General features: G+C 40.1%; 1 protein-coding gene across 1 annotated transcript in view; it reads left to right on the top strand.

The window, feature by feature from the left end:
* The first annotated feature begins 495 nt into the window (after positions 1 to 495).
* The window catches only part of ptn (pleiotrophin), a 40,595-nt gene continuing 23,140 nt past the window's right edge, over positions 496 to 17,950 (top strand). The window contains exon 1 of the mRNA XM_062443877.1: positions 496 to 583. The gene's annotated coding sequence lies outside the window, so the exon portion shown is untranslated. The remainder of the gene's footprint in view (positions 584 to 17,950) is intronic.

The following is a 17,950-nucleotide window of genomic DNA, read 5'->3' as shown; positions in this document are numbered from 1 at the left end:
ATGGATCAACAAGATATTTTATGTAACTCCATGTGGTTTGACTGGTCTGCTGCTGCCAGCTTGCTCACTCTGGGGGCCGGTCCAAAGCACATACAGTCACATTTAGTTTTTGTTTTGGCATTTGGATCCCTGTCTCCCTTCTCTGTCTGTTTATATGTATCTGCCCGTCTCCTCTCTCTCCCTCTCCAAGTTCTTTCTCCTTGTCCCCATGGATCTCCCAGGCACTTTGGCTCTTAACTGCTCATTCGCTTTCTTTTTCTCTCATCTCCCATCTCACATCTTCTCTCTGGTGTCTCAGTGAGTGCCAGGCAGGGTTTCCCTGGAGTGACCTTGAGGGTAATGAGCTCCTGATCACGAGTCAGGAAACCCGGCATTCAACACCCACTCTACCAACTCTCCTCCTCCACCCCCTCATTCCATGCAACACAAGAAAAAAAACAAAAAAACTACACAGCTATCGTATGCTCAGCCCACAAAGAGAAATAGTATTGGAGAGGCAGGGCAGCGGGGCAGAGGTGCAGATGAAAAGAACCTAGAGAAACTACTTCTTCAAGCTTTGATATACAACTACCAGACCTCCAAAGTAAGTGGATTTTTTTCTTTACTGGGTGCACACTTATTGATGCATGGGCTTTCGTAGGCTAGGTGTAATATGATGGTATGGTGAGCAGCCAGGAAAGCAGAAAAGTTTGGAGCCTGGAGTTGAGCAGTATTCTGGGCGGAAAGACTTTGTAGTACAGATGGGGTGAAGGCCATTTTTTTGGTGTGTTTTTCTCAGTGTGTACTGTATCTGAGTGTATATTGGAGGGGTGTGATTTATATGTTTTCCAGAACTGGCAACAACAACTTCTGTTGAGTTCATATTGTTTTTAAATCTCATAGCAAGAAAACTTTTGGTAAAGTTGCTCATGTAAAGGTTTCTCTGCTGATTAAAACAATGTTTTGCATTTGTGCATTTTCCCTGATATTTCGCCTTATCATAAAATATGAAACAGTTAAACTAAAATGCTTCGGTAAACATGGTCCTAATCGCTTCTGTGTTGCTCTTTCCATTTTAAGCAGATTTGTCCCTGGGGCTGTTGATAATAAACATATGACAACATAAGACTATTAAGCTTAAAATGCTGAGAATTATAACCGCAGATGGGAAAGTGGCTTGTAGACATACTGGGTAAACAATTGAAAAGTCCCAATAATCCAGCACCCATAGGCTATGGACTATGGTGTTAAATCATTAATGGAACCGTTTCCTCAGTGATTAGACTTGAAACATCCATATGTTTTCTTTATTATCGCTATCAGCTAAATATATGCAAGCCCAATTAAGTATGTCTGTGCATGTGTGCTGGTTTAAGTGGGACAGTTTTTCCCAGGATGTTGTAATTTGGGTCAGGCCTGACTGGAATGACAAACCCCGAGTTGCTGTATTGTATCAGCGCTATGTGGTCCTGCAGACCTTCTGCTTGCGTTGCCATGGCTTTCTTCAGCCCTGGTATAGCAACCCGAGTCAGACCAAACAGTGTTCCTCTCTGTCTTATGGGCATTCCTGCAGTGGACAAAAGCTTTCCCCGGCTCATTCTTGCTCGAAATGAGGTGTCCGCTTCATTTCTTTAGAATCAACACATGGTGTGGTCCTAATGAAAGAGCTGGGGGAGATTAAACATGAGGTGGAGATGAGCTTGAGAGACCAGCTTTGGTCCGTAGGAAGTCAGAACACAATGTGGATTAAGCTGGATGACAGCCAGTAGGGCCATACTCATACAACTTCTTCATTTCTAAATAGTTTCTGGCATTTTCCTTCCAAAATGGCCACTTGGAGGCCTTTCAGAGACATTTTACACATTTTGCCCTTTCTCTTGTTAAAACGCTTGCCCCACAGACTTCACCACGTGATCAATGCCTATATGTCAAGACTAAGCACAAAGCCAGTTCATTTCCTTCTGTGTCCTCACAAATGCTTTGACGAGACTGTTCTCCATGGAGGGGAGCTGGAGCAATAAGGCATAGAATTGCGCTGTTAGGGCCCTGAGAAGTCCGCTCCAGGGGGGAGGGAAGCGCAGTGAATGGAGCCAATTCTGGTCTATAGGGCACAAGTAAGTGAGAGAGAGGGAGACAGAGAGGGTAGGGGGATGAGGACATACACAAAGATCCTCACATTGAGTGGTTGGTTTATTCTTGTGGGGTACGCACTGACCCCTCACATGTGGGATGAACAGAATGAACCTTGATGGGGTCCAGAGGGCCTCCAAAGAAAGGGAGGACAGGATAAAGAGAGGAATAGAAGAAAAGAGGAGGGGAAAGATGCCAGGAGAGAGGCCTGTCAAGGAACGATCCTTCACTACATCCAGTTCTAGATGTCATAGCGCAAAAGTAGCAGGAAAGTAGAGCTGGAAAATCTAATGACATTTATCATAATTCATTTTCATGGTATTCATCCATCTCTCTTATTGTTACTGGTGATGTAGAACCTGTGAGGCAAATTGCTGAGATCTGGGAACATGGTGGCATTATTAGGATTAAGAAACCTGATGTAAACAGCACGCACTTTCAGGCAGTCGCTCCTCCAAGGCACTTATGGTGTTGTACTTGTTTTTACAAATTAAATGTGATAGTACTGTGAAGGAAAACTGCAAAATTGTAAAATTATTTCCCAAACTGTCCATAAACATTTCGGCACAGACTAGTCAGACATTCATGAACTGATCCTTGGACCAGAGGCGGAATGTCTTCACAGATATATAACAAGTCCGGTTGCTTCCGATTCAATTTGCCCAGAGAAAACTATGACCTGGGCGAATGATAACATTCACAGACAGATTATGGCTGAGTTAGTTGACCAACTTCCTAATTCAATGTTGACCAACCGTATTTGATGTACGCATGGTTTTCCTGTCCATTGAGGGATTATTACTTTGGGGGACATAAATCTCTAAAAAAGAGGTTTTGGTTTTTGTTAATCTGATCTGACTAAAGTGTTGTCTTCTTAAAAACCTGCCTGGTTGTCTTAACACTCGCCTTTCTACCCATTGCCCTCTGTTGTAGAAAAGTTACCAAAGTCCCCAAAACTCAAGAATCTGTTATTACGACATATAAAATAATGCCCAAAACTAGTAAAATACATGTAAGAAAGTCGAATTCGATGCAGAGGTGTTCACAATCACATTGCCTGAGCTGGCCACTGAAATTTTAGCCAGTGTTTTATTCTGCTGTAGTCATGAGCTGTGACTGCAAGGGGCCTGTCTCCTGAGGCTGTTGGGTTAATAGTCATGTGTGGAGCAGACATTCTCATGGAGACGTCAAGCTAAGCAGCTATCTCATTACAGGGAAGGCCGAGACAATCAAAAGCTGTCCGGAAAACCTCTAAGCTGGCGATGAGACAATGTTCCTCTTGTGTGGTGTTGGTCCCCATTGTCCGAGGGAGCCCATTGACGGCACTACTAATGCCTTTTGTAGTGGAATTCAAAAGCACGAGTCGTGTGTGTGTGTTCGTGTGTGTGTGTGTGTAGGTGTGCAAGTGTTGTGGCACGCTGTGAATCTCTCAATTTCTTTTTGATCAGTCAGACTTCTGCTGTGTAGCTTTGCATCTTAAAAAAAGTGTACATTTTTAGCAATTCTACTTTTCCGTTGGAAAAACAAATATTTAATTGTGACCTGCATCTCACTGACGTGCTGTTGGCTTGATCTGCTGATTGAACCTCAGAGAGCTAATGATATCCCGAGGCTTCCTACTGTAATCAGTCAGCTCATTAGTGTCCCACTCTGTCACACAACCACCCACATACACTTACACACACACGGACAAACACGCACAAACTGTCCCCAGGCCTGATGGTATATGAAAGAAGAGAGGGCAAATTTGGTACTGTACCTACTGAGAAAGTAAACAGCTGTAATGTAAGACTATTTTTAATTTGATGCATTTGATTGTATTTTGGTGCTGGTCTGTGGCACATTAAGATTTCAATGACCATATAAGTGGTTTTGTGAGTTTTAGCCTAATTAGAACAACACACTCTGCTATCATGTGGAGAACCATAATTAATTAATTAATTAATTCATTCATTCATTCATTAATGTTTTGGACATTTTGAAGTACTTTGTCTATCGTTTCAGGCATCCATTTTGAGATATGACAATCTTTAAGTGGTGTCTTTAAACTCCAGTTCAATCACAGTGAACTTTAGGTCTAACCCTAACCCTAACCCTAACCCTAACCCTAACCCTGCATTATTTTTTTTGCCCAGTTTAAATTGTTGTGTGTTGGGAATTTCCGGCACTCAATCAATTAACTCAATTTCTGACAATGATAATGTTACACGCTGCATAAGCACGTTTTAAGAGTGTGCTAATTCATTTTCATACGGTAGCATACAGAAATGTTTGGAAATGAGTTGCTGTCTGGAATAGAAGTAAACAAACAATGACAAATCTAACATTTTAATGCACTGACTGAATAATGGTCAGAAAAAATGTGAATCCACAGCCATAAATATTTTTTTTGGCCTGTGCAACAAGCTATAAACACAACATGTAATCACCTTATAAAGTTTAGATGGCTAAAATGTTAGCAAAAAGTTAGCTATTTGCACTTTGAGCAGACAGGGAGGAGCATTAGCATTCATTTGGAGTCTTGTTTGTGTCTGCCAGACAAAGTCCAATAGTCACACTCCTTTCAGTTCTCCTTCAGCACAATATTCACCAGCTAGTTGATAACTTTGCCTTTTGGTGCTGGGGAAGTAGTGTAATAGTAGTAGTTTCTAGTAGTTGTCATTGAAAACAGCTGTGTCTGGAATCAAAATTGATGAGAGTGATGAAAGCTAGTCAGAATAGTGATGTTGTGGGGTGTAACACCAAAACAATGAGAAGAAAGATGCTAAAAAGCTCTGTATATCCGAAGTTTATGTGGGTTCTTCATTATTAGTGACTTTTTCACACATACAATAGTTATTTGACTTATTGCTAATATAAAAATACTGACTCGAGCAGTTTTAGTTATGCAACTTGTAAATAAGTAGCACATTTGCATATATATGCTTGAATGCTTTTTAATTATCGCACAAGCAGCTTAAATGGTTCCTACAGTGTATGGTTTTAACGCTTTAGACATAGATGCCGTCGTTGTGCATCTTTAGCAATGTCATACAGGGAATACAAGTCCTTAGAGTGCACCCCCACCCCTAGTTTGTGTGTGTACAGACTTCAGAGTGTGAAGCACAGGGGAGTGTGTAGTGTTTGTGTTCATCTAATGAACTGAGGGACGATCCTGTCCCTGTCACGTACCATGTCATTAGAGGAAAGCTCAAAACTCAGTCAGACAAAGAGCTGGACAAACAATGCTGCTTTATATGAGTATGCATTATATGATTGCAGTGGTAGTTGCTTAAAGAAAATGTCATAATAATAATAAACACCTGGTCATTCTTCTGTGAATGCTTCTTTTGATAATGATAACGGGTACAACAGAAATAAAAGTAAGCCACTAGGTATCAACTTGAAAACTTTCTCCCCAATGCAGGACCTTGTTAAATGGCAGAGAGGTAAACCCTGAGGAGACTATTAAATAACAGCCAATACCCCCTAAAGTTCCACCTAAATGCTGTAATCTATTGGCCCAATCAATGCAATCTCATTTTATTTAGAGCCACTCTTTGGGTGCTTTGTAGCCAAGAGGAGTGGATTCGACCCGGCCAATAGAGTTATAAGCGGTATTATAATAATTTCGACAGAGAGAATGTGATGCTTGCGAGGCATAAACAGTGTTATAAAAGAGGGGGAGAAAGCATTTAGGCACGCGCAGTAGTAGGTCGCTCTTACTCACAGGGATCCAGGTATTTGTTCTGATGTGGCCACTGATGTTAAATGGAAAGTTAAATTGATCGCGAGCATCGCTGTGGAACACTATCTGCCAATTAGTGTCTCTATTCCAATCCCATTGCTAATTGGATTGCTAATGGTTATGTTGCACAGGGTTGACAAACTCCTCTGATTAGAGGGGTTTGCGTAGTTTATCATGAAATTCAATCAAGTGCATGAAAAAAAGCTCCAAGTTCTTTAGCATAACTCTCTTCAACTGACTCAATAAAATATGTTTAGATCTTTAAAAAATATCTGCCTTTTCCTTTTTGTCGGTCTTTTTATCAGGCCAAACAGTGGTTACTAGGCTGCTTGAAGGGCAAAATCTTCAATACTTAATACCAAAATAATTTAAAACAGTTTATACAGCCTCCTAATGCCAAAGGGGGTGTCTAATCCTTGGTTAAATCTCAGCAGGTTTTAATCTGGCCCAGTGGAGAGTTTCTGCGGCTCTGGGTTGTCTTCCTGTTCCTCCCTCAAGGCACTGCATTCTCGGGAAAGTATGATTTGGAAATGTAAACACCTAAGATGGCTGGGGAGAATTAGACAGGCCCACTCTGTGGCTGCAAACACCAACGACTGTTCTATGTCCACCCACCAATAAGTGATTAAAAACCCGGATCAGTAAAGGTGGGGGTGCTTTCAACAAAGCCCAAGGGGTGGAAATGTTCTGTCAGACACTCGCAACTTGCCCTAAATACTCTAAAATGTGTTTGCACGTCACAGCTGTCCCTTTAGTTGTAACTGAATAATGCATTCTGAATCTCTCACTTGAGAGTAAAAAGTTTCATCCTCATGGAGGCAAAAGGAGAGGGAGCAGAGAAAGAAGAGAGTCCAGTGGGAGAAAGGCGAGAGAGAATCATTAGTCATATGCATTAGTATTCCTTCCACAGATTGTGCTGTGAGACAGCCGGTCTGTCCAAACAAACAACCAGCAGAGGGGGGATGCCTCATTATAACTTCCCCTCTTTTTTCTCACTTGGAGTTCACATTCCATCTGACCATAAACACCAGGCCATGGCTGTGGCCTTGCCCTCTGTCTCAGCTGGAGTGTAAAGATGCTAGTGGGGCAAGTAAAGCAACAGTTCACATGCTGTTCAGTACATGACGGGGACAGTACAGTACAAGGCAGCATCCTGGGAGAGGAAGACAAAAGCACAATGTGAATTCATATTGTTTAGACCTGTGGGCATTTAAGACTGCTTGATGCATTGTCTGGTCAAAGAGGCATCGTTTCACCTCCAGACATCCACTCTACACACCTCTGCCACTTTCCATCCTCAAAAGTTTATCTCTGAGAGTTGCCAGTGATCCGAGAAGGAGGTTATTGTACTCAACTGGCACACAAAGCTAAACTGTTGTTCACCAAGAAGTGGGAAAACCATCTCTGAGTTTCTGACACAAGCTGTGTTTCCATTACAACTGTGCCCAAGTTTATCAGTGTGTTAAAAATGTTTGGGTAGGAGCTTCCTGGACTCAAACTGAGTTTGTTTGAGGTGCTCTTTGATAGGAATACATTGTAGATATTAAAATACAAGAAAACTCCAAGATACTCTATTTTAAAACAATTAAAATGTCTTTATTGTCATGGCATAGTCATGTTAGACCTTTAAACAAACTCTGATATGTTTCATCATCAAGCAGATCTCACTGAACACCTGGCCTTTGTTACTGAATACAACCATTTTTTTGTCTTCACTATGTGTCTCTTCATTTCAGCTTTGATGAATATTGTGGGCCAAAACGATGCCATCTGCTGGAGTTTGTACACCTACATGCCCTCTAGGCCACAGCACCATGTCCAAGTGGAAGATTTCTATTGGTGGAAAACCACTAGAAAAGAGCCAGGTGTCTTATGAGATCTGTTTGACCATTGCATGGAGAAATGAGGGTAGGAATAGGAGAGAGAAGATCCTTACAAGGTTCTGAGCAGGGCATACTGGATTAAAGAAAACAACATGAAAGCAGAAGGTGTGAAATTTGCAGAGCAGAAGAAACAGTTGAGTATGTTATGAAATGCAAAAAGTATGAAGGGGAAAGAGTGAAATGAAAAAGGAATATAGAGAAGGCAAAAGTGTTTAGCATAAGAGGAATGTAGAGTTTTTTAGAGTAACAGGATTGGATAAAAGGATTTGAGTTTGTTTTTTTTGTATGCACTTTTAAGTCTGTAAGCCCTATCAGTGATCATTCCAAACCAAACGAGCCAATGTAGTCTGCTACCGCTGTATGAAGATGAAGAAAAGGAAGAGGAAGAGATCTGTTTGACTCCCTGGCGAGGGGCTTAATGCCAAATGTGTCAGAGTTTGTTTAAAGGTGTAATATGACCATGCCATGACAATAAAGGCTGTTTATCTGTGCGTGTTGGTATCAACTATGTACAAATATACATGGGGACACAGCAAGATTATACAGTTAAGGAAGCATGAGTAACTCTAATACATCAATATATTTCTCTGCTGCTGCCCATCTTAGAGGGCATTTGTGTATTTTAATGTAATAAATGTTGTCTACTGTTGTTCCACTTGTTTTTTTGTAACATGCACAAGGACTGCTTGGAATTGAACTGGGATATGCATTTAACTGCACCCCAGACACCCCTACTCTTTACTGGTGGAGTGAAGGCATGAAACATATTCTCTTTTTCGATATCCGCTCAGGTCTTTTATGTACAGAAATTGGCATACAAATAGGGAGATGAAAACTTACCAAGAGATGTCCTTGGATGCCAGGTGACCACCTCTGTGCTTCCAGAAAAAGAATAGAGCAATATCTTAAAGCTTGTCCCTGGGGAAGTACCCTAACACGTACATTAAAGTACTCTTTCTTGCAAGTCAGATTTTGAACACCTGCCCAGGTGACCTTTAAACATAATCATTTGGGAACACTCTGAAAATCTCATTTGAATAGCCAATTCCTCCTCCGTTGAAGTCCTTAATCGTTCTTGTCTTGCACTCTTGAGAATCAGAAGAGCAAGTCGGTGCCACGGTAATGACACAATCCCTCACCAGCTTCTCACCCACTCAGTGCTCCATGAGGTCAAGTTGAAAGTAGTAGAGAACAAATGTTTTCTTTTTTTCTTCGGACCACTGGGTACCCCATTCTGTGCCCTGCCTTAACTGACTTTAATAACATGGCATTTAATAACCTTTTTACCTTTACCTCAGGCTAAGTGGGCACAAATTTGTAGACCAAAAGTATCAGGAACAGCTTTATACTTTTTATGGTGGATCAAAAGGTACAAAAGATAGATCAAGAGGGCCCATTAATTCAAAATCTGGAATGTAGCACTGATTTTTTGTCATTCAAAGGAAAAGAGGATCAAAATTGATATAAGCTGAGATTCAGTTTTTACTGTGCATTTGTAATGTTTCTCCACTCATTTATTTACGTGTTCCTTTAAATTTTAACCCAACTTCATATTTGCACGATGCATTAACTGTCAAAAAGAAACTAATTATGTGTCAAGAAAAGTACATTTTTATCTGCCTGGAGATGTACATTTTTCCACACTAAAAATACTTGATACGTCTTTAGACTGCATGCTCTGCAGAGACAGCCAGCTCTGCACTTAATATAAAGAGTCATCCGTATGTCAGTTTTGCATATTTGCTCTCTTTTCTCACACAGTGGGAAACTACCTTGACTGCAGTGGCTTGTGTGACACAAATTAAAGTAAAATAGGGTGTCAACAGAGGTGGAAACCACGCCACACTCTGCAGTGTTGATACACAAGGACTCGATGTCTCCTCTGACTCTTCTAATGCTCACTGGCAAGTTGAAAGGTCATGTTCAGTGCCCTGGGTCGTAACTGTGGGCAAGAGCCACTACCCCCCACCATTCACACTCCTGCCTTCACCCTTTAACCCTGCACCCAGCCCGCAGCTGAGCACAGTCAGTGTCATAGAATGGCTACTGGCATTTGCACAGCCACTCTGAGGTTTTTTTATTTTTTATTTTGAATGGGAATGACTAAATGTGTCCATGCAGCAAAATAGACTCTCTTATTTATTTGTAAATTGTGCAACATATAGTATGGCCACATTTATGGTGTGGTATATAAAGCTGGAGCCAGTAGTGTTTTGTGCAGATAAATGTAGACAATAACAGCAGCGGATACACAGAAAATGTGGTGGGCTGCGTTCCTGATGGATAGAAATAGCTTACTGCAGAGGCTGGGTGATGGTGAATAGGATATATATGTGAGGTGGACTTTAGCAAATATTACATTGTGAATCTGAGTAAAGAGACTAAATGAGTTTGGTTTGGGCCACATTTTAAAAAGTGGGGAAAATCTGGGACATTTTTGTTCCTGATTATTATACCGTGGCTATCTTGAAACCACTCTTTAGTATATTTGTCAGTGTCCTATTTTAAAAAAAAAACTGCAGCAGATAACAGAATAAATGAACTAGCCGTATTGTGTTTTAAATTCATTGTTGCTTTTAGAGAGTATTTTAACAGAATGCACTTGTTTTAGAATTGAAACAAATAAGCCAAAAAAGATTCCAAGAGTTTCACTCAGACCTCTTTAACTGAAGAATCTGTGGTGAAGTTCAGTGACGTCCATCGGCCAGAGCCATCAATGCAACTGCAGACAAACAAGCTGCAGCCAATTTTATTGTGGAATAAATTAGGCGGTGTGGATGCTGTGTATTGAATTCCCATCAGCCTCTCCAGCTGACGTCAGAGGACCTCAGGCGGTGAATCTCTGTGGTGCTGCACGTGCCCTCCTCGGTGACTGCTCTCCACTTAAAACTCCAACTCTCAAACACATGCACATACACACACCTTGGTTTCCTCCTGGGACCTGGATGCCAATTACATGCCAATTACTATCATTTTTTTTCTTCTTCTATTTTTCTCATTTCAAGTCAAGGACATCACATATAAAAAGTTATTTACATGTTTATTAAGTTTTGTGTTAAGGCAAGATTTCTGAGGACTCTCTGGGAAAACAGGTGTTCAATTAACTTCCAGCCAGCTGGTATCACAGATATTTCAAAACTGAACGCTTAAGTTTTCTTCAGAGTTGTGATAGACATCCAGATAGTGCATCATTCATGCTAGTTGGTCTAATGAATTTTTGCCTCAGATCAGCACTTTCCTCTGGAAAGTGAGGCCAGATAAAGAATCGACTGAGTATTTCCAGACTCTACAGGTTATAGTCTGGGCTTTATCTCTGTCCAGGAAACTTAGCAGGGGAAGACAGTGCTAGATGAAGGCAGTGCGCCATGTTAGCCTCCCAATCCCATATCCTCATGCCAAATGGCCCCAAAGACAATGCAATAAAAGTGAAGGATGTGCTTCGGCCAAAAGTCACGTCCTTGACAGATCAGGGATGTCCAATCTTCCTCTGTCCACCATCCTCAGTAAATAACTTTTCCCCTGCTTCCTCGATGGCTGGAAATAAGACTGTCACTGGGTCCAGGAATATAGTGAATCTAGTCTGTGGCAAGCTATGTTTGATTCATTGAGGGTCACACAGAGCCCAGCAGAATAGGAGTTGAGTGACACTATCATTGCAAACTGGAGTAAACAAGTTAAAAATAGCAGTCTTTCTCTGTCATGGAAGGGTGTCTCCAAGAAATGCCTGTTTCACCTCAAATTTTGCATAGAAAAATAAAATAAACAAGTTATTATATTTTAACCACAAAAACAACAACCACACAATGCAAAAAGTTTCAGGATACCTTTCCATTATAGACTTGTCGCTCCTTCCATCCATCTACTGTTAATGTAAAGGAAAACACAAATAAAACAAAATACATTTCCTCTTCTATGCCTTAGCTTATATAAATGATTGCAAATGTAATGAACTTCAGCATTCATTTCGAGTTGCGTGTTTGCCCACTTGAACATTTTAAGTCAATATTCACTCTCCTTTTAGCTCTGTTTGTAGTCTCCACCACTCCTGGCTCTTTAGCAGCTAAATGCTTTTTCACCAACTTATTGTTAACTTTTCTTGTATGCCACATGGTGCTTGGCTGGTGGCGTACAGCCGGTTTATTGAGCTTCTTAGTTACAAGCAAACCCTTTCATATTAGTCATTTGACTTATGGATACTTTATCAATATTGATTAGTCATCTTTAACTAATATTATTTACAAGTTTAGTCATAAATAAGAAAGTAAATAATCTCTCCTAAATGAATCAGGAGAGAATAAATCAGTTAAAATGACCTGCATAAGCAAATATTTGTGAAATATTCACAGATAAAAGCATGACTTTACAGAGACTGTATTTACTGATTTATATTTGAGGAAGACAAACAGCAAGTGATGTAACGTCTCATAGTATCTCCCTTTTTTGACACTGTATTTTCTGAGAGACAGAAGTGGAGTTTTGACATGTTTGAGAGCTGCTTGCAGTCGGTGGATATTTCACGCCTGTTTCACTGAATGAATTTTGATGGGCTGCTGTGGTCCAGTCGTCTTTAACAGTCCCGACAAGCCTTTGTTCTTTCCCTGTTTTCATGTCTGATCCCCAACAGCCCGCAGGGGAAGCTCTGTCAGCCTCGCGCTCAGAAAGCCCTTCTGTTTGATCAACTTCTAACATATTTGAACAATTTAGGCAGGGATGAGTGCAGGTAATTCAAAGCCTGCCAAAAAAAGTGTTTTGGGGAGATGAGAGGACACGCAGGTTCACAAGAAGTAACAGAGAAACTCGGTTTTCTCATTTCTGCGCTGCATCATACTCTAAAACTACCCATCAACATGGATGATATTTTCAAATGAAACCTTAATGCTGCTGACATCTTCCATCTACAGAAACCCATTTGAAATGATCCTATCATCCCCAAAAAAATATCTCTACCCTTGCTCTGCTTCCCTTTCCTCAGGCAATAACTTATTTCACCCAGTAGAGGCCAGTGTGTAGTTGATGAGGTCATTCACTCGATATGACAGCTACACTGCAAAAAAGGCTTTTGAACACCTTCACATGGAGATCACAGTGAAGGGCTGGGGGGGCATGGATATCATTTAGTCCAGTCTAAGCTGGAGAATCACTGTGAGGAAATCAATGGGACATCGAGCAGTAGGAAACAAAGACACGCAAACAGTTTGACAGTGAGGCAAGGTAAACGTTAAGGCCATCTCTGCTATTGTTTGAAGGTAGAAAAACCCACACAGAGAGTGGAAGAGAAAAGCCCTGTTCAATATATCTTCGAAAGGATGCTGGTTGTGAGTGCCATTAAATGCAAGCACTGCAACAGAGTGCAGATAAGAGGTCGGGGCCATTATGGATACAAGATAATGAGAGCCCAAAAGAAACCAATATCATCATCAAAACAGTTTCTTACTACAAATATCTGCCTCCCATTGAGAAGAAACTGCTTTTGACTTTGCTGAAAAAAACGATATTTTAGTTTTCTAGCTCCATAAGGAGAAGTGAAGTGGGACTAGGAAATGTTAATCATCATTTAGCACCAAAATCTAATTTCAAACCACCTACAGCTGTACAAAAAAAAGAAAAAAGAAAAAAAAAGAAGTTATAATTTAGTGATCTATGGGAAGGTGTAGAGGAGTAAGTTAACAGTGTGAATATGCTGAAATATTTCACAGCGATGAGTTACCAGTGACTTATATTCAGTTGTGATCTTTTATTCATGAAGATGTGAAATTTAGTTTTTAGAGGTGTGAGTCTGAAGAAAGTTTTCGAAATTTTAACAGATTTTGCTGCTGGGAAAACTCTTTTTTTAAAGGCAGATTGCCGTGTCTATCATTTTTCCTGGAATGTGTTGAAAGAAGACAGTAAAAAAAACTTTGAATAAGTTAGTCTGAAATTTTCTCAACAGATTGATAGATTTTTTCCACTAATTTAAGCAAAAAATGAGCTTCAGGCATTTAAAAAATAATGATTTAAAGCAATTTTCCAGCAGAACAAGTGGCAATATGTATAACATGTTCCTTATTCAGCCATAAACTTAAAGAAGTTTGCAAGGATATAAATAACAAAAACACAACCGAGACTCCAGGTTCACCTGAACTCTTTCCAGCTATCTTTAAGTTTCAGACAGGCTGCTGAGGGTATTTGAGGTGGAAAAACTGCAGGGAGGAACAAATCCCCAACCAAAGCAGCAGAGAAACACTGTTATTGAACGCTGCATCTAAAACTCCCGTCTCTCTGCAGGTTGTCCACCTGGGAGCAGAGTGTGAGTGAATATTAATCAACAAAACATTTCAAATTGGAGATGGGAATCAAACAGAGAGTTTGGACATGTGCATAATAATTAACAGTGAGTCTACACCTGCCTGCATGCTGGACACATGTGGTGCCAATTGAAGGGTCACTGAGTGGTGTCCTTGAGAGAAAATAGTTGAAAATGACCACTGATGATTGCCTCCTTCCAAATCACACAGTTAGTGATTAAAAAGCGTAAACTTGCTCGGTTGCAGTCATCCCTGAAATTGGACGGATATCGAGGTAATACAGCGACTCTGGGCTGTAGAGACCAACTATTATTGTCATTTTAAAATCAATAGGCTTTTTTCCAGGCATGGCTTGTGGGGTCCTTGACTGGTTGAGGGTGTGTGATGTGCATCTTGCAGACGCTGAACCATATTTCTCTCCACTGCTGCCGTGTGATCTGAGGTAAGCCTAAGCCTGAAGGGAAATTTACTACTGTTTGCCTTTGTGAGGCTTTCGTAATCTGCAGTCGAGCTTTGTTCCACTGCCACACAGGATACAAGGGAACCAGTGGGGCTCTGGTGCTTCAGTGAAACAAAGAAGCCATCTTTTGTTAGTCAACATCAGGCACCTTATAGGCCTGTGCTCTTGATACCTATTTCAAGAAGGTAAGAAGAGAAAAAAAACATAAAAGGACCTCTGATTCATAGTATGTGGGCTCAGGAGAGAATCAGTTTGAATGTGATGGGTAAATATATATGTATCATATGGCCTACTGATCATATATATATATTCTTCAGTAGCCTTGTCAGCAGCACGACATTTATACTGTAAACATGGTGTTACATCTTCTCAAAATGGCGGGAAGAGCTGTCAAAACAATCCACCTCAATTTGTTTTGCTAAAATGAAAAAACACAATTCTGCCTAGACTTTTTTTTCAGTTATTGTCTCGTGTTGATGTCACACAGTCAAAACTTCTCATCTCGTGCGCGTCTCAGTGACAGCACAGTTTAGCATTCCTCCCGAGCTAATGTTGCCAGCGCTGTCACCACGGCTTCCCTCAAGATGCCTGAGATCTGCAGGCTGAATGTGAGGAGGATGAGGTGGGAGAGGAACACTAATGAATCCTTTGACAGTTTCACTCACATCTTCTCTCTTGACTCACATGCAGCACAGTGCAATACTCCAGTTGGTAAAACAGGAATACTAAATGAACTCAAATGTATAAAAGTAAATTATTCCATCTTTGACTTTGACTACAAACAACAACATAGGCAGCGATAACAGAAAATAGCCCCCTGCTACTTCACATTACCCTCACATCCAATGTAATTTTCTACAAAACTTGATGCATAAACCTGTTTAATCTGTCTGTCTAGCAGAATCTAGCAGGTACTGCACTGTAATGTGTTTTGGATAAAAATATCCACCACATGAGGTGATGTTATGCTCTGACTGTAGAGCGCAGCACATTTTTATATCCTGCATCCACAGCTCATTGGCACTTGTATATTTCTAACCACTGACCTTGACGCTCCATTGTACTCTATTAAGTGATACTTGGTGTTTGATTTCATACTCTCGCTTTTGCGCCGTATAGTACAATACAAAGTCTACACATACTTACCTATCCAAGGTTTTAGGATGATTTGGTGGCCTGGGTCATTCTCTCATACAGTATGACATTTTATATTTTCCTCATCAATTTGGAAGAAAAGTAAAAGTAGGTGCACCACACCAAAATGTAGTTGATGAAATATACAACTTTTCACAGAGTTTTTACAAAGTAGTAATCTGTGACATTGGATTTCGCTCTTATCAACGGATAAAAGCTTATGTTTGCTGCTCTAAATAGCTGCTCTCTGTTGCAATTGATGTTCCAAACAGGATTCTGAATTGTATAAAATGAATGGAAGATGGTCTGAGCAGAAGTGCGCCACCTGTGGAAAGTCAAACTTCAGGAGAAAATGAGAAAGAAATCCTCAGCACCTATGACAACAAAACAACAAAATTGATTGTATTACTCTTACAGTACATGCTCTCAGTTTACTGTTAATCCTGGTCCTATACTCTGCTGTAGGACTAGTTGCACCACCATAATGCAGTGTATGTGAGCAGCTGTGTGGGATTACAGGTACCTTAAGGCTTTATCGCTCCACCAGCAGCTATAGTCGTGCTTCCTCTCAGCCTCGCAGTGTGACGCCTGGTTTGGGGAAAGTGGGTGGGAAACCTCTGTGGGGAAATGTTGGCGTGTGTGTAGGTGGTAGATGTAAGTTATCTGAGACAAAAAACCCAGTTATATCCAGAGGATGAGCAATATCTTCTATCTAGTGTGTGGTATACGATATGTAGTTGTGCACTGGATTTGAATCCTGTGCTGTAGTGGCGCACCAAGCCTTCAGCCTGCTGTCTTAAATATATGAGTACCAGAACCAGCCCAAATAAGCAAACTACATTTCTGCTTAGTGCCCCATAGCCACTAGGGGGCTCTAAAATCAGATATCCCTCAGTTTATTTTGCTATAACTTAAATATTCAAAAATACACTCCCTGATTTGTTCCCTTAAAATGTCCCATAATTCCTTTTTCTCAATTAATTTGAAGCTGAGAAAGAGAACATTTGAGAGTTCGGGATTTGGTAGCACCTTAAACATTTTTAGAACTAATTGAGACTCAAATTTTGGGTTTAAGGAGGCACCATAACCACATTTTAAAGTTATAAAAAATGAGGGGAGCTTTGATATGAATTTTGAAGTTATAAGAAATAATCTGAAAAGTAGTAACACATAATTTATGCATTTTTATATTTGCACTTTACATAAAAATGAGATATGCATGAACAGAAGACTTTTTTTAAAATGCAAAAACATTCTTTGTGCACAAAAAGTAAAACATCTATTTTTTCCTCCATGAGTTCTTTGATGTGGCTCAACGATCACATACAAATATTGAAGTCACACAGCTGGATTGGCATGCAGACTTTGAAGCAGAGGAAAGTCTCTCAACATCACACAGAGTTAAAATTGTATTGATTTGGTGGAAGTGCTTTCATTTTGATCCACATCATCAGAGTCAAACTTCTCTGTCCTGCTCTGACAGCACAGATCCTGACTGTGAGAAACCTTCATTGATGCTGAGAGCTGAGTTCAATGCTAACTTCATGTGAAAAAGTTATCTTTTGAAAGTCAACTTTTCTGAAGTTTTTCTGATTTCACCATGACCAAACATGAAACTTATCTCAAAGATGTGAGAAAGACCACTTTTTATATGCCTTTTTTTTTGCAAGTTTAAGAAAGCTGGGCTTTGGGACTGACAAGGAATAAGAGGATTTAGTGGTATTTAGGCAAAATCAAGAATGTTTGAAAGATACTGAGCATATGGATGGGCAGCTGAAAAGTGTTTTTTTCTGCAAGAGGTACTTGAGAGGTTTCCATGGACTGAATCTAATTCTTTTTTAAGCACTAAAAACTTGTCACTATCAGAATTTATTGTGACTAACAGATCTTTGTCTCAGTTTCTGAGAAGTGGGGGTGTTTGCTTGTGGAACAGCCTTCTTAACCATCTTGGTGCAGCACAGATTTCTTTTTAAAAAGGCCTAAAAACCTTTCTATTCAAGGAAGGTCTTTTCATCTTAACTCTGTTTTCATCTTAACTATTTTCTTGATGTTGTGTATTCAATGTGATTCAAGGCTGTAGCACTGAGTTTCACTTTGAATAAAACAAATGAAATAGCCTTGGATTCAAACTATAAGAAGCTAGAAGTTTAACATTATGAATAATCATGCAATTGCTTAACTTAAAACATAAAACTGTGACTGTAACAAATATTTGCAATGAACTGAATGATATGATTTGAATTAGGAATGTAGGAAAAACTAACCAAAAAGAAGAAGAAAAATAAAAACCCCAAACTTTTTACAGTCGTGTTCAAGCCTGCTGGGGATGAATGTTTAATATTAAGAAGAGAGA

The sequence above is a fragment of the Scomber scombrus genome, chromosome 22, assembly GCF_963691925.1.
Source record: "Scomber scombrus chromosome 22, fScoSco1.1, whole genome shotgun sequence".
In the NCBI taxonomy this organism is placed as follows: domain Eukaryota; kingdom Metazoa; phylum Chordata; class Actinopteri; order Scombriformes; family Scombridae; genus Scomber; species Scomber scombrus.
Note: the sequence above shows the minus strand (reverse complement) of the source record. Positions and strands in the feature narration are given on the sequence as shown.